Genomic DNA, 18,634 nt, shown 5'->3' with positions numbered 1-18,634 from the left:
TATTGCTCTGATTTATATCAGATGGTTTTGCCTATGTTGTCTGCTAGAAGTTTTACAGTTTCAGGTCTTACATTTAGGTCTTAATCCATTTTGAGTTTATTTTTGTATACAGTGTGAGGAAGTGTTCAAATTTCATTCTTTCACATGAAGCTTTCCAGTTTTTCCAGCACAACTTAGTGAAGAGACTGTCTTTTCTCCACTGTATATTATTGCCTCCTTTGCCATAGATTAATTGACCATAAGGGCATGGGTTTATTTCTGGGCTCTCTATTCTGTTCCATTGATCTGTATGTCTGTTTTTGTGCCAGTACCATACTGTTTTGATTACTGTAACTTTATATTTTAGTCTGAAGTCAAGGACCACAAAACCTCTAGCTTTGTTCTTTTTTTTGCAAGGTTGCTTTTGCTATTCAGGGTCTTTTGTGGTTCCCTATAAACCACAGTAGGATTAGTTGCTCTAGTTCTGTGAGAAATGTCATGGTTATTTTGACAGGGATTTCATAAAATCTTTAGATTGTTTTAGGTAGTATGGATATTTTAACAGCATTAATTATTACAATGCAAGAACATGGGATATCTTTATATTTCTTTGTAGCATTTTCAAATTTTCAAATCATTGTTTTACAGTTTTCAGAGTATAGGTCTTTTACCTCTTTGGTTAAGTTTATTCCTAGGTATTTTATTCTTTTATGATGTTATTTTCAATGGGAGTGTTTTCTTGCTTTTTCTTTCTATAGTTCATTATTAGTGTATAAAAATACAACAGGGACTTCCCTGGTGGTACAGTGGTTAAGAATCTGCCTGCCAATGCAGGAGACATAGGTTCAAGCCCTGGTCTGGGAACATCCCACATGCCATGGAGCAACTAAGCCTGTGTGCCACAACTACTTGAGCCTGCACTCTAGAGCCCATAAGCCACAACTACTCAGCCTGTGCACCACAACTACTGAAGCCCACATGCCTAGAGCCCATGCTCCCCAACAAGAGAAGCCACCTCAATGAGAAGCCTGTGCACCACAACAAAGAGTAGCCCACGCTCACCACAACAAGAGAGAGCCCATGTGCAGCAACAAAGACCCAACACAGCCAAAAGTAAATAAATAAATTAATTAATTAAAAAAAATAAATTGGTACTGGAATGTACCTATGTTAAAAAAAGTGCAATAGCTGTTTGTGTTGCTGGGAACCCTGAGGTCTCCATGTGCTGAAGTTTGGGCTAAGCTGCTGGGGGATGCGAGCCTGTGTGGAGCCCGGCCCAGCTATTGCAGCTGAGGGCCCTGCACCCACCAGTCAGCCAGCTGCCTGTGAATGAGCGTTCCAGCCCACCCACCAGCTGACCACAGGGAAGAACCAGCTGGCCTAGGTCAGAACTGCACAGCTGAACTCCAGAATTGCAAATGAAGTAAAATGGCAAACTTGGGTTTCTTCTGGATGCAACCCCATGCTGTTCAACCCTAATGTCAGAACTTGGAGGCCCGATTTTATTCAGAGTCCTGAATCCCTGAAAAGGGCACCAGATACAGAATGAGGGGATTGTGATCTAACCCTGCAGAACACCAGATTCCTCAGAGAAAAGTGCTGTGGCCTCTACTGCTTCATGACCAGACACCCAAGGGGAAAAGATACTGAGTGGGACTTTTCCTTGGCTTGGGAATTGATGGTCTGAGCCAAAGCTGAAAACAAAGGATTCTACAGAGAAAGGACCCATGTGATTACCTTGGAGCTACCTGGATAACTCAGGATAATCTCACTACCTCAAGATCCTTCATTGAACTACATCTGCAAAGTCAAAGACACTTACCTACCATGTAAGGTAACATATTCACCTGTTCCATGGGTTAGAACATGGACCTCTTGGGAGGCCATTATTCAGCCAATCACAGTCATAGTTCCTTGATCGGAATCACCTTTGGCACTGGATTTGTTGAACTGCCCTCCACCTACCTGAGTAGGACTAAAGAGAATTGGAGAGGGATGTGTAACTGAGGGGGGATGGTCATGGGACAAATATCACTGACTGGTTAGATAAGGATGTGAGAGTTACCAGGACATCCAGAGAGCAGCCTTCACTTGGCGATGGGGATCCTGGAAGAAAGTAGCTCTGGGTAGGACTGCCAGGTGCAGCAAGTGAGGAATTAGGATTGGATGAAGTGGGCTGGGAGCCAGATCTCCCAACTCTATGTGGGAGCAGGAGAGAGAGCAGACCACCACCTCTCCCCACATCAGCCCCTGCAGTCACAGTCTGGATGGTTATTTGGAAGAGAAAATGTTGCATCAAACATAAGATGGGGGGTATAATCTGCATGGGCTTTTAAATAACTTTTGATAACCAGAAAGCTAGATCTGCCCGAGATGTCATGCTAGCCAGTAGGGAAAGAAGAGTCAACACTTGACAGTTGGGGTTCAGTGATGAAAAAAGAAAAACTACAGTTATTTTATGTTTGTGTTACCAGCAAGGACAGGCTCTTCAATAAACTGGTTATATTTCTTCGTATCAGGGCTAGGACTCCAAGGAGAGAATGAAGAATCTTAAAAAGACTAAGTCACAGCAGCTATCTTTGCTTAAGTGCCACTTGCAACACCCCAAGAATGAGTGTTTTCCCTCCAGGGCCACACTTGACATAGTTATGTGTGGTTATCTCTGTAGTTGAATAGCGTGGAGGCCCACTTCTAGCTGAGCTAGAGGAAACGATTTTCAACTTAGCAGTCCTCAGGTAAACTTCTTAAATGGCTGTTTTTCTGGAGTGAACCACAACTGAGCCTCAAACTTGCCTGGAATGAGACATTTGAAGATTATCTCTCACCCATCTGTAATAGCACCCTGACCTCATATTCCATTCCTGCAACTGAGTTCCATGGGAGGCAGTGGAACAAGGTGGGTAGCAGGGCAGATAACCCCAGGTTCTAATCCTAGTTTAGCACTTCCAGTTGTGTGACCTTGAGCAGGTTTCTGAACCTTTTATTCCAACATACCTAGTCTAAATAGGCAAAGCACAACATTCTCTTGGTAGATTTTGGGCACTCTTCAATATTTGGGGTGGTGGGGGCCACGTTACGTGACTGCTGCAACCTCACTCTTGAGTTTCAAGGAAAAGAGGTCTCAGAATGACTTCTGCTACACACAGACATTTACTAGCAAGCAGGTATGAAACATGCATAGTCCCTGTTCAGTAAGCTTGATGGAATCCCAACTATTGATTCCCCATAGTTCTCCTTGCATAAAAGTCACCTCTGAGGCAAATGCAGCTATATATATACATATTTTTTTTTTAACATCTTTGTTGGAGTGTAGTTGCTTTACAGTGGTGTGTTGATTGCTGCTGTATAACAAAGTGAATCAGCTATATGTATGCATATATCCCCATGTCCTCTCCGTCGTGCGTCTCCCTCCCACCCTCTCTATCCCACCCCTCTGGGTGGTCACAGAGCACCGAGCTGATCTCCTTGTGCTGTTCAGCTGCTTCCCACTAGCTATCTATTTTGCATGTGGTAGTGTGTGTGTGTCCATGTCACTCTCTCACTTTGTCCCAGCTTGCCCTTCCCCCTCCCCGTGTCCTCAAGTCCATTCTCTACGTCTCCATCTTTGTTCCTGTCCTGCCCCTAGGTTCATCAGAAGCATTTTTTTCTTTTTTTGGATTCCATGTATGTGTGTTGGCATGCGGTGTTTGTTTTTTTCTTTCTGACTTGCTTCACTTTGTGTGGCGGACTCTGGGTCCATCCACCTCATTGCAAATGGCCCAGTTTCATTTCTTTTTGTGGCTGAATGATATTCCATTGTGTATATGTGCCACATCTTCTTTAACCATTCATCTGTCACAACGATCAGAATGACCCTCAACAAAAAATCTCCAAAGAATAAATGCTGGAGAGGGTGTGGAGAAAAGGGAACCCTCTTGCACTGTTGGTGGGAATGTAAATTGATACAGCCACTATGGAGAACAGTATGGAGGTTCCTTAAAAAACTACAAATAGAACTACCATATGACCCAGCAATCCCACTACTGGACATATACCCTGAGAAAACTATAATGCAGCTATATTTTAGTGGCAGGATTCTGTGAGCTGTTTTGTTGGAGTCAACAATCCTCTGGAATCAGCAGGTGCACACAGGACCTTTTACAAGGGTTGATCAGCCTTGGGTGTCATTGACAAGGGTTAAGTTTCTTATGTACCATTGATGCCAGTGGGTTCTTTAAATTATGTTATTCATCCATATACGTCAAGCAAGCTGTTAACTTTACCAATGGAAACTCATGTTTAATATCCATTAGGCTAATGAAAAAACTTCAAGTGTTGGTAAGAGATAAAAATACCTGAGGAGGGCTTCCCTGGTGGCGCAGTGGTTGAGAGTCCGCCTGCCGATGCAGGGGACGCGGGTTCGTGCCCCGGTCTGGGAGGATCCCACATGCAGCGGAGCGGCTGGGCCCGTGAGCCATGGCCGCTGGGCCTGTGCGTCCGGAGCCTGTGCTCCACAACGGGAGAGGCCGCAACAGTGAGAGGCCCGTGTACCACAAAAAAAAAAAAAAAAAAAAACCTGAGGAGCTTATAGCAGCTCCCTCTGGAGTGAGGCCTTTTGATTAAATGCCAGCACACCACCCCTGGAGTGTATATTCCTGATTAGGGCATGACTGTCACAAGGGTGTAGCCCAAACTAACTAATACATATATTTAGAGCACACTGTGTATGCTGAAATATTTTTAAGCAAACTACAGATGACATGAGACCTCTCACACCTTGGCTTCCTCTTCTGCAAAATGAGGGTAATAATACCTACCTCACATGGTTGTCACCAGACTGTTAAATTATGAGAAAGCTTACTACAGTGCCTGGTAAATAGTAGCAGCTCAGAAAGTGTTAGCTGATATTGTTTGTTAATATTTTGTTGAGAATTTTTGCATTCACCACAGTTATGGGCCTGTAATTTTATTAATTTGTAGGTTTTTTTGTTTGGATAATGGTGGTGTCACAGAAAATATTTGGGAGTGTCCATCATCTTCAGTTTTTTGGAATAGCTTGAGAAGGATAGGCATTAGCTCCTCTTTATATGTTTGCTAGAATTCCCCTGTGAAGCCATTTGGTCCTGGACTTCTGTTTGCTGGGAGTTTTCAAATTTTATTATAAATTAAATTTCACTACTAGTAATCAGTCTGTTCAGATTTTCTACTTTTTCCTGATTCAGTCTTGGCAGCCTTTTCTTTTTCTAGAAATTTGCCCGTTTCTTTTAGTTTGTCCAATTTTTGGCATATGACTGTTCATAGTATTATCTTATGATTTTTGTATCTCTGTGGTATCAGTTGTTATTTCTCTTCTTTCATTTCTTATTTTGTTTATTTGGGTCCTCTTTCTTTTCTTCTTGGTGAGTCTGGCTAAAGGTTTTATCAATTTTGTTTATCTTTTCAAAAAACCAGCTCTGGATTTCATTGATCTTTTCCATTTTGGGGAGGTCTCTATTTTATTTCCTCTTTGATTTGTATTATTTCCTTCCTTCTGTTAACTTTGGGCTTTTTCTGTTCTTCTTTTTATAATTCCTTTAGATGATAGGTTAGGCTGTTTATTTGGAATTTTTCTTGTTTCTTGATGTAGTCTTGTATCACTATAAAATTCTCTCTTAGGACTGCTTTTGGTGCATTCAATAAATTTTGGAAATTAGTTTTTCTATTTTCACTTATTTTGGTATCTTCTGATTTCCTCATTGATATCTTCATTGACCCATTGATTTCTTAGTAGCATGTTGTTTAGTCTCCATGTATTGTTTTTTCTCCCATTTTTCTTCCTGTAATTGATTTCTAGTTTCATACTGTTGTGGTTGGAAATAATGCTAGATAAAATTTCTATCCTCTTAAATTCGTTGAAACACGTTTTGTGGCCTTGCATGTTATCTATCCTGGAGAATGTGCCATGTGAACTTGAAAAGAATGTGTATTCTCCTGTTTTTGGATGGAATGTTCTGTAGATATCTAATAAGTCCAACTCGTCTATTGTGTCATTTAATACCACTGTTAACTTCTTGATTTTCTTTTTTTTTTTTTTCAGTACGCGGGCCTCTCATCACTGCGGCCTCTCCCATTGCGGAGCACAGGCTCCAGACACGCAGGCCCAGCGGCCATGGCTCACAGGCTCAGCCACTCCATGGCATGTGGGATCCTCCCGGACCGGGGCATGAACCCATGTCCCCTGCATCGGCAGGCGGACTCTTAACCACTGCGCCACCAGGAAAGCCCCTACCTTATTGATTTTCCATCTGGATGATCTGTCCATTGGTGTTAGTGGAGTGTTAAAGTTCCCTACTTTTATTATATTGTTGTCAATTTCTCTCTTTATGTCTGTTAATATTTGCTTTATATATTTAGGTGCTCCTGCATTGGGTGCATGTATGTGTTAACAGGTGTAATATCCTCTTCTTGTACTGATCTCTTTATCATTATATAGTGCCCTTCTTTGTCTTCTGTTATAAACTTTGTTTAAAATTCTATTTTGTCTGATATGAGTACGGCTACCCACACTTTCTTGTCATTTTCCTTTGTACGAAATATCTTTTTCCATTCTCTCACTTTCAGTCTGAGTGTGTCTTTAGCTCTGAAGTGAGTCTCTTGTAAGTAGCATATTAAAATGTCTTATTTTTAAAATTCCAATTGGCCATCCTATGCCTTTGATTGGAGAATTTAATCCACTGACATTTAAAGGAATTATTGATATGTATATACTTATTGCCATTTATTGCTTGTTTTCCATTTGTTTTTGTATTTCTTCTCTGTTCTTTTCTTCTTTATTTCTTTCCTGTGGTTTCATGATTTTCTTTAGTGGTATCTTATGTTCCTTTTTCTCTGTATCTACTGTAGATTTTTGATTTGTGCTTACAATGGGCTTCATATATGTTGACCTATAACATATATACTTGTTTTAAACGGATAGTCCTTAAGATCCTCAGCCTTTACTATATACTTGCCTTTACTAGTTGGTTTTTTCCTTTCCTATAAATTCTTTTTTCTTGTTATGTCCTTTTCCCCCCCTATTATAGAAACCCTATAACATTCCTTTTAGGGTAGGATTAGTATTGATAAACCTTTTTAGTTTTTGTTTGTTTGAAAAGTTCTTTATCTTTTCTTCAATTTTAAATAAGAATATTGCTGAGTAGAGTGTCGTAGGTTGCAGGTTTTTCTCTTTCAGCATCTTGAATATATCATGCCACTTGCACCTGGCCTGCAAGTTTACATGACCATTTTTTTTACTGCTGCTTTTAGAGTTCTCTCTTTCTCTTTAACTTTTACCATTTTAGTTATGATGTCTTGGTCTGGGTCTGTTTGGGTTCATCTTGTTTGAGACCCTCTGTACTTTCTGTACTTGGATACTTGTTTCCTTATTCAGATTTGGGATGTTTTTCAGCCATAATTTCATCAAATACATACCTCTCTCTATTTTCTCCTTCTGGGACCCCTATAATGTGAATATTACTATGCTTGATGATGTCCCAGAGATTCCTTAAGCTGCTCTTATTTTTTAATTTGTTTTTCATTTTTCTGTTCTGATTAGGTGATTTCCATTATTTTATCTTCTTGATCACATAGGCATTCTTCTGTATGACCTAGTTTGCTAATAATTCCTTCAGTGTGTTTTTTATCTCAGTTGCTGTATTATTCAGTTCTGACCAGTTCTTTTTTATATCTATAGTTAAAAATTCTCAGTGTGTTCATCTATTCTTTTCTCTAATTCAGTTAGCATTCTTATTACTAATGCTTTGAATTTTTTATCTTATAAATTGTTTATTTCTGTTTTCTTAATGATTTTTTCAAGAGTTCTCTTGTTCTTTGAATTAAAACAAATTCCTTTATTCTCATTTGATTAACTTTCTCTGCGTCTATGAAATTAGGTGAAACAGTTACCTTTTGCTGTCTTGAGAGGATGTGCTTATGTGAGCACATCCCTATACAGCCTCCATGTGCCCAGTGGCTTTGGTGGGACAGATGGACCTGACATGAAAACAAGTCACATCTCTCCTCAGGGTTTGCTGGCAGCTATCCTCTTGGTAGTAGGTGGGGCTGGAGATGGAGTGGCTATGGCCAAAACCAGGTATGAGCTGAGGCTTCCACTCTGATCAGTTACCATCACCACCCTATTGGGGGAATGGTCGGTTCCCAAGTTACTGGAGCAGAAGCCCTGAGGGTCAGGTCTGGGTTGGCTAAGTTCCCGTTAATTGTGTACTTCCCCATCCCCTAGCACCAGCACTCTAGTCCCAGAGGGGAGCAGTGCTAGAGCAAGAGGGTCTGGCAAGGGGTACTCAGCACAGGCCCAGGCACAGGCCATGGCAATTCAGATGGGACCAATGATCTGGACTGTCTCTGATGCACTGCCTAAGTGCCAGTAATGGCTGTCCCCACTCTGCTTAGATGCTGCTTCAGATCTGAGCCACCTCTGTGTCTCACAGCCAAGCTCCCAAGCAGGGCTGGAGCATTCACTTGGCTTGGGCTGGGTTGTATGGCAAGGTGGTTATGGGAAACCATCCAGCTACCCATACAATTTCCAATCCACCTTCTCTGTCCTGCTTCGGGAGCAAGAAAGCAAGTGGCATGCTCTTCACAAGCAGAATCCATAGTCCTCTTGTTAGTCCCGCCTGCCCTCCAACCAGCCAATGGGGCTCATCTTCCTTGCGTCTGACCCCAGGCCCGGGACAGCTAATTTATAGCTCATACTGTTCACTCCCCAAGGAGTATCTCTGTCTGTGTAATCTCCCTCTTCATCTGAGTCCCCTCCCAGAGGCACTGGTCCTGACCTGATTGCTTCTCTTCCCTTCCTACTCAGTTCTGTGTGGATCTTTCTTACAGCCTTGGTAGTATAGGAGTCTGTGTGCCAGTCTCCAGTTAGTTTTCAGTGAGGATCATTCCACATGTAGATGTATTTTTGATGTGTTCATGGGAGGTGGTGAGTTCTTTGTCCTCCTACTCTGCCATCTTGATCTAATCTCATCTCTTACTAATTTTAATAGTTTTTTAGTTTATTCTCCTGCACTTTCTAAGCAGGTGGGGAAGCAATTTTATGAGACTGACAGAATCATTTTATTTACCTCCTGGGCTTACATTAAGGACACTTTCCCTGCCTCACTTCCAGCTTTGTGGGGCAAATGACCAATTTTAAATGTGAACAATAGTTATGCACACCACTCAGAGCAACCTGGGAATCTCTCATGGATAACGCAGCACTTCTGTCAATCTAGGTTCCAAAATGACTGAATGAAGCAGAGCACTACCTAACTTGGTCCACATCATACTATGATGTAAGTAAGATTTGGGGGTTGTTAGTTGCAACAGCTAGAGTAACTAACCTTCACCAACACATAAACTAACATGACATATAGAAGATATTTACTGAGATAAAATTTAAAATTTACTAAAAAAGCTATACCCTATTAGAGATGTAATGATTCTATATTTTAAAAAATATAAAATCAATAAAAGATTAATATATAAATCCATACAATCCCAATCAAAATCCTAAAGTAATATGAAAATTTTAATGTTAAATAAGGAATCCATAATAGATAATTCTGAAAAGACTAAGAAGGGGGAACATTTACCCTTCAGATATAAAAACACATTTTAAAGCTATGCAAATTAATACAGGGCTATGATTTTGCAGGATTATTCAGTGAAATATAATACAAAGCAAAGAAAATATGGATGTGTATATAAAAGTTTAATTTATGATAAAAGTAGCATTTAAGTCAGAATGGACTATTAAATAAAAGCTATTGGGACAAAAGACTAATTCTTTTAATAAATAAATAAGGTTAGATTACCTCACAGCATTAAAAAAATTACTTGACTTAAAAGTCAAAATAAAAACGCAAAGCTACAAAAATAAAATAAGAAAATACAGACTATGTTTATGACCTCAGGGTAGATAAGTCCTGCTTAAACAAGTTATAAAAGTTAAAGGTATAAATAATTAGTGTCCAGATTGTTTAAAGGCAAATTAAATCAAGGGGGGAAAAAAGAAAGCAGTCCAATAAAAAATAAGAAACAACAGATGTAAACTGGGAAATTCATAGATAAAATTAAAATATTAAATAAGTAAAAAGATGCTCGATCTCACATATAATCAGTAATATACAAATTCAAACTATAAGGTGGAACGTTTTACCCCTGAAATTAGCAAGTTTTAACAAGTTTAATAATATCGTGTTGGCAAGAATTTGTATGAATTGTTGGCAAGAAAATAAAACCCCAAGAAATAGAATTACAAAATTTGTCTAGGTTTGCTAGATGTTATGGGTGAGAGAGTAAGTTGATACAGCAATTTAAGAAGGCCATTTAACAATCCGGTAGTATCTATTAAAGCTGAAAATGAGCATGCTCTATGACTGAGAAATTGCACTTGGTTGCTTTTATGCTGGATAAAACTCTCAATGTGCTCTTAAGGCGGTCTGTACAAAGATGTTTGTCTCAGTATTTTTTATATTAGTGAAAAATAAAAACAACCTAAGTGTCCATCCAATGGGAATAGTTAAATAAACTTTGGTCTATTGCTCTACATTGGTTGTAAAAAATGCCACAGGCCTAAATGTATTACATGGATATAAGGCTAAAATACATTATTGAACATAGAAGGTGGAAGTGAGTTGGAGGCCACACTTCTGCACCTCCTGCCTGCAAGCACAGTGATGGAGATATTTGCATTTTCTGCTCTGTACCTGGTCACCAGGCTTTATGCCTATAGAGAGGCAAATCAGAACATCTGATTTGCTGGCATGGAACATGGTTGCAGCAGTGAAATCCTGGAGTAACAGTTGTGGCAACAGATTCCTGATTTCGCAGATAATTAACCACAGTGGAGGCAACAGCCTCCTTGGCAGGCCAATAGTGTAATGTTCTTCTGGGAATCTTTCATAGAAGCCCAGCCTATAGACTGTTTTTCTAGATCATTCAATTATGTTGAAAGCATCTAATTTTCTATATTATATATTTTTCTTTTCTTAAACTAGCTAGAGATATCTGTGATCTGCAGCTGGACGTTGACACATACAGTATTTTGTACTACAGAAGTGACTGTGGGAAACAGATTTTTAAGGTTAAGAATCTGTTTATTATTTATATGTCACCTGTTGATTTTGAGCTGGGTAGCATTAAAGGATAGGATACAGATAATCTAAGGAAAGTTAAGTTATTATGTGTTCACCTGGAATAAAATGTTAATTAAAAGTGTGGTGCTGGGCTTCCCTGGTGGCGCAGTGGTTGAGAGTCTGCCTGCCGATGCAGGGGACACAGGGTTCGTGCCCCAGTCCAGGAAGATCCCACATGCCGCGGAGCGGCTGGGCCTGTGAGCCATGGTCGCTGAGCCTGCGTGTCCGGAGCCTGTGCTCCACAGCGGGAGAGGCCACAGCAGTGAGAGGCCCGCGTACCGCAAAAAAAAAAAATGGTGTTGTTGGCAGGTCAAGTACTGACTGCCTTTACATAATACATATGGCAAGTGAAGCACAAGGACTGTTGGAAGGGGTGGTCACTTCCAAAAGCCCCAGTGAATTTTTTTTAATTGCAGTATTAGGGTTTTAAATCCCTAGTCACAAGAATGATCAGAAAATTAGTACGTTTCTATGACTGTCCCAAAAACTCTGTCTCAAATCAGAGGCAGAGACAAACTTTTAAACATCTAACTTACAGTGAAGATTTAATCAGTTGAAGGTGGTAAAAGTTAGGACATTGGGAAAAAGTGAACTCTAAGAAATAGAATAAAATTTTGCCAGATATGGAAGACAGAGAGTATCTTCAATCCCTAAATCCCACTGAGTCTTCCTGGTGCTCTCTAATGAAACAGGTGCTTCCCAACTAGAAGAAGCAGACTGATCTTACTAGAGATCATTACTTGCAAGGGAATGCCACCTTCTCTTGGAGCCTCATCCTTCTACCTATCATAGCCTCCACACCTAGGCTGAGAGTCAGACCTCAGCATTTCTCAGAGGACCAGCTGGAAAGTCAAACTTGGGAGGAAATGCTCAGACTTGAAAGGAATTATAAGGATTTACTCATTCATGTCAGAGGAAGAACTGGAGAATGTGCACAGAAATGAATGCTAAGGGTTTTTAGAATAGGGTGGAGATATACAATTTGCTTCAGGCTGAATATGTTAGCATTGTACAAGTGAAAGATTTTCAATTCCATCTGCTAACTAAAGAAGCTAGGGGTGTCTCTGTGCACACGATTAATCAAAGCATGGCCTGAATGGCAAATATATGCTTTACATATGTTAACTTATTTATTCTTCTTGATGACCCTATACGATAATTACTAAGGTCATCTGCAGAATAGAGAAGTTAAATAATTTAAGCTGTAGCATACAGCCAGCAACGAGCAGAAATAGGACTTAACCATTATCCCAAAAGAGCACACCAATTCTACCTAGGGTTGTTTTCCTACTTTTTACCCACAGCATACCATTTTATAGAAACCGTCTAGGAAGACACATATTACAAGCATTGGTAAAATCAAAAAATGCTTTTTCACCGTTTTTTCCCCAAGCAAAACCATCTAAATGAAAGTAAATAAACAAAAAAAGGAGGACAATAATGAGAAGGCATTAAAATGGGAGCAAAAAGTAATAAAAAAGAGGAACAAATATGAAAAAGAAAAGCTAAAATAATAAAAAGGTATAAGAAGATAATAAATGTAAAGCAGATAAATAAAAAACATTATTCAATGTACTTTCTTTTAAAATAATAATGTGACTATATAAATTAAAAGCTCAGTCACCAGGCAGAAAAACGATACTATGATGTCCTCCACCCTTTCCCTTTGAGAGTAAATCAGGGTTTGCTATCTGTTAGAATCATAAACTCTACTAGAGTAGGGAAGGACTTCAGAGGTCACCTAATCCTTTGATGGCCTATATCCCAAAGTGTTAAATAAGTAGTTTTCTAATTCATTTTAATAACCTGCTTTCAGGGTGGTTCAGGAAATTCTCATAGATTGTAAGCAAACTGGTACCATGTACTCCTAGACATTATATAAGGGCCAAAATAATTGAAGATTTTTTCAGATTAGGAATCTTGATGAAGAGGAAGAGATTGCCCTATCTCAATGTTGGGGGAAAATAGCAGCCTAGAAATTATCTTCCTAGGCAATGTGGATGATGGTATAAAATGTCTAATAAAAAGTAAGCATTTCATTGTTATGAGAACATTTGAACCATAAGTATTTGGGGATCAAAGAAAGGAAACAGCATCCCTTTTGGCCAAGGAGCAAGTTGTTTAAATGTCTGCTAACTTAGTCATATTGGTTTATTGTGGTTTTTCGTCAAGACAGATTCCAGAGTCAATTTTGACATGTTTATGTCTGGTAATGGAATATTAATCGAGAAGATGTCATTTTTTCTTAAAACTGCTCATTTTGTTTACATACCCAGCTGGCATTTAGCATTGCCTTACCACTTCATCTTTCATTTTCCAGATCTTGTCTCATTTCCATTTTTACAGTCCAATTAACTATAACTAACAGATTGCCTGGAAACTGTTTCATGAAAATGTGATTATACAGTGTCATAGCTATATTCTCTAAATTTGACAAGGATATATTACTCAATTGAAGAAATTCTGTATTTATATACAAAAGCATGATTACTATAAAACCCCTGATTAATGTAAATCATCAAATTGGACTCAGTCTTTCTTGTAAAGATGTTAATCAGAAGACAAAATGATTGAATAAGAATCTTTGACCTGGATTGCAGAATAGTGAGGAACCTGGGTGGTTGTACTGGGTGATGTATATTTGGGACCTACGTGTCCTTCTTTCCTAAAAATATAGAATAAAAATGCATTTAGAAAAATGTCTAAGGGAAAATAGATTTTAAAAAGCATAAGAGAGGAGCTTCAAGATGGCGGAAGAGTACGACACGGATATCAGCTTCCTCCCCACAAATACGTCAGAAATACATCTACATGTGGAACAACTCCCACAGAACACCTACTGAGCTCTGGCAGAAGACCTCAGACCTCCCAAAAGGCAAGAAACTCCCCCACGTACCTGGGCAGGGCAAAAGAAAATAGAAAAAACAGAGACAAAAGAATAGGAACAGACGGGCACCAAGGGGAGGGAACTGTGAAGGAGGAAAGGTTTCCAAACACTATGAAGCACCTTTGTGGGCGGAGACTGCGGGTGGCGGAGGTGGGTAAGCTTCAGAGCCACGGAGGAGAGCGCAGCCAGAGAGGTTCGGAGGGAAAAGCGGAGAGATTCCCGCACACAGGATCGGTGCCAACCACCACTCACCAGCCCGAGAGGATTGTCTGCTCACCCGCCAGGGAGGGCAAGGCCTGGGAGCTGAGGTTCGGGCTTCAGTCGGATCCCAGGGAGAACACTGGGGTTGGCGGCATGAACACAGCCTGAAGGAGTCTAGGGCGCCACAGCTAGATGGGAGGGAGTCTGGGAAAATGTGTGGACCTGCTGAACAGACAAGAGACTTTTTCTTGCCTGTTTCCTGGTGCGTGAGGAGAGGGGATTAAGAGCACTGCTTAAAGGAGCTCCAGAGATGGGCGCGAGCCGCGGCTAACAGCGCGGACCACAGAGACGGGCATGAGATGCTAAGGCTGCTGCTGCTGCCACCAAGAACCCTGTGTGCGAGCACAGGTCACTATCCACACCTCCCCTCCTGGGAGCCGGTGCAGCCCGCCACTGCCAGGGTCCCGGGATCCAGGGACAACTTCCCCGGGAGAATGCACGGCGCGCCTCAGGCTGGTGCAACATCACGCTGGACTCTGCCGCCGCAGGCTCGCCCCGCATCTGTACCCTACCCTCCCCCCGGCCTGAGTGAGCCAGAGCCCCATAATCAGCTGCTCCTTTAACCCCGTCCTGTCTGAGCGAAGAACAGAGGCCCTCAGGCAACCTACATGCAGAGGCGGGGCAAAATCCAAAGCTGAACACCAGGAGCTGTGCGAACAAAGAAGAGAAAAGGAAATTTCTCCCAGCAGCCTCAGGAGCAATGGATTAAACCTCCACAATCAACCTGATGTTCCTACATCTGTGGAATATCTGACTAGACAATTAATCATCCCAAATTGAGGAGGTGGACTTTCAGAACAAGATATATTATTTTTTCCCCTTTTTCTCTTCTTGTGAGTGTGTATGTGTATGCTTCTGTGTGAGATTTTGTTTGTATATCTTTGATTTCACCATTTGCCCTAGGGTCCTGTCTGTCCGCTTTTGGGTTTTTTTTTTTAACTTAAAAAAAGGTTTTTTTCTTAATAATTATTTTTTATTTTAATAACTTTATTTTACTTTATTTTATTTTACCTTCTCTTTTCTTTCTTTCTTTCTATTTTCTCTCCCTTTTATACTGAGCCATGTGGAGGACAGGTTCTTGGTGCTCCACCCAGGCATCAGGGCTGTGCCACTGAGGTGGGAGAGCCAAGTTCAGGACACTGGTCCACAAGAGACCTCCCAGCTCCACATAATATCAAATGGTGAATATCTCCCAGAGATCTCCATCTCAACACCAAGACCCATCTCCACTCAACGACCAACAAGCTACAGTGCTGGACACCCTATGCCAAACAACTAGCAAGACAGGAACAAAACCCCATCCATTATCACAGACGCTGCCTAAAATCATAATAAGACCACAGATACCCAAAAATACACCACCACACGTGGACCTGCCCACCAGAAAGACAAGATCCACCCTCATCCACCAGAACACAGGCACTAGTCCCCTCCACCAGGAAGCCTACACAACCTAATGAACCAACCTTAGCCACTGTGGACGGACACCAAAGACAACGGGAACTACGAACCTGCAGCCTGTGAAAAGGAGACCCCAAACACAGTACGTTAAGCAAAACGAGAAGACAGAGAAATATTCAACAGATGAAGGAGCAAGGCAAAAACCCACCAGACCTAACAAATGAAAAGTAAATAGGTAGTCTAGCTGAAAAAGAATTCAGAATAATGATAGTAAAGATGATCCAAAATCTTGGAAATAGAATGGAAGAAATACAAGAAACGTTTAAAAAGGACCTAGAAGAACTAAAGAGCAAACAAACAGAGATGAACAACACAGTAAATGAAATTAAAAATTCTCTAGAAGGGATCAATAGCAGAATAATTGAGGCAGAAGAACGTAAATGTGACCTGGAAGATAAAATAGTGGAAATAACTACTGCACAGCAGAATACAGATACAAGAATGAAAAGAATTGAGGACAGTCTCAGAGACCTCTGGGACAACACTAAACACACCACATTCAAGTTATAGGTGTCCCAGAAGAAGAAGAGAAAAAGAAAGGAACTGAGAAAATATTTGAAGAGACTATAGTTGAAAACTTCCCTAATATGGGAAAGAAAGTAGTTAATCAAGTCCAGGAGGCACAGAGAGTCCCATACAGGATAAATCCAAGAAGAAACATGCCAAGACACATATTAATCAAACTATCAAAAATTAAATACAAAGAAAAAATATTAAAAGCAGCAAGGGAAAATCAACAAGTAACACATAAGGGAATCCCCATAAGGTTAACAGCTGATCTTTGAGCAAAAACTCTGCAAGCCAGAAGGGAGTGGCAGGACATATTTAAAGTGATGAGAGAGAAAAACCTACAACCAAGATTACTCTGCCCATCAAGGATCTCCTTCAGATTTGACAGAGAAATTAAAAACTTTACAGACAAGCAAAAGCTAAGAGAATTCACAACCACCAAACCAGCTTTACAACAAATGGTAAAGGAACTTCTCTAGGCAAGAAACACAAGAGGAGGAAAAGACCTACAATAATAAACCCAAAACAATTAAGAAAATGGTAAGAAGAACATACATATTGATAATTCCCTTAAAGGTAAATGGGTTAAATGCTCGAACCAAAAGACACAGACTGGCTGAATGGATACAAAAACAAGACCAGTATATATGCTCTCTACAAGAGACCCACCACTTCAGATAAAGGGACACATACAGACTGAAAGTGAGGGGATGGAAAAAGATATTCCATGCAAATGGAGATCAGAAGAAAGTGGGAGTAGCAATTCTCATATCAGACAAGATAGACTTTAAAACAAAGATTATTACAAGAGACAAGGGCACTACATAATGATCAAGCTATCAATCCAAGAAAAAGATATAACAATTTTAAATATTTATGCACCCAACATAGGAGCACCTCAATACATAAGGTAAATACTAACAGCCACAAAAGGGGAAATTGACAGTAACACAATCAGAGTAGGGGACCTTAACACCCCACTTTCACCAATGGACAGATCATCCAAAATGAAAATAACTAAGGAAACACAAGCTTTAAATGATACGTTAAACGAGATGGACTTAATTAATATTTATAGGACATTCCATCCAAAAACAAGAGAATGCATATTCTTCGCAAGTGCTCAAGGAATATTCTCCAGGATAGATCATGTCTTGGGTCACAAATCAAGCCTTGGTAAATTTAAGAAAATTGAGCACATATCAAGTATATTTTCAGATCACAATGCTATGAGACTAGGTATCAATTACAGGAAAAAATCTGTAAGAAATACAAACACATGGAGGCTAAACAACACACGATGTAATAACAAGGAGATCATTGAAGAAATCAAAGAGGAAATTAAAAAATACCTAGAAACAAATGACAATGAAAACACAATGACACAAAACCTATGGGATGCAGCAAAAGCAGTTCTAAGAGGGAAATTTATAGCTATACAAGCCTCCCTACAGAAACAAGAAACATCTCAAATAAACAATCTAACATTACATCTAAAGCAATTAGAGAAAGAAGAAGAAGAAAAAAACAAAGTTAGCAGAAGGAAAGAAATCATAAAGTGCAGATCAGATATAAATGAAAAAGAAATGAAGGAAATGATAGCAAAGATCAACAAAACTAAAAGCTGGTTCTTTGAGAAGATAAACAAAATTGATAAACCATTAGCCAGACTTATCAAGAAAAAAAGGGAGACGACTCAATAGAATTAGAAACGAAAAAGAGAAGTAACAACTGACACTGCAGAAATACAAAGGATCATGAGAGATTACTACAAGCAACTCTATGCCAATAAAATGGACAACCTGGAAGAAATGGACAAATTCTTAGAAATGCACAACTTTCCGAGAAAGAACCAGGAAGAAGTAGAAAACATGAACAGACCAATCACAAGCACTGAAATTGAACTGTGATTAAAAATCTTCCAACAAACAAAAGCCCAGGACCAGATGGCTACACAGGCGAATTCTATCAAACAGAGAAGAGCTAACACCTATCCTTCTCAAACTCTTCCAAAATATAGCAGAGGGAGGAACACTCCCAAACTCATTCTACGAGGCCACCATCACCCTGATACCAAAACCAGACAAGGATGTCACAAAGAAAGAAAACTACAGGCCAATATCACTGATGAACATACATGCAAGAATCCTCAACAAAATACTAGCAAACAGAATCCAACAGCATATTAAACGGATCATACACCATGATCAAGTGGAGTTTATTCCAGGAATGCAAGGATTCTTCCATATATGCAAATCAATCAACGTGGAACACCATATTAACAAACTGAAGGAGAAAAGCCATATGATCATCTCAATAGATGCAGAGAAAGCTTTCGAAAAAATTCAACGCACATTTATGATAAAAACCCTGCAGAAAGTAGGCATAGAGGGAACTTTCT

The sequence above is a fragment of the Delphinus delphis genome, chromosome 11, assembly GCF_949987515.2.
Source record: "Delphinus delphis chromosome 11, mDelDel1.2, whole genome shotgun sequence".
In the NCBI taxonomy this organism is placed as follows: domain Eukaryota; kingdom Metazoa; phylum Chordata; class Mammalia; order Artiodactyla; family Delphinidae; genus Delphinus; species Delphinus delphis.
The sequence above is the reverse complement of the archived record's forward strand: the minus strand, read 5'-3'. Positions refer to the sequence as shown.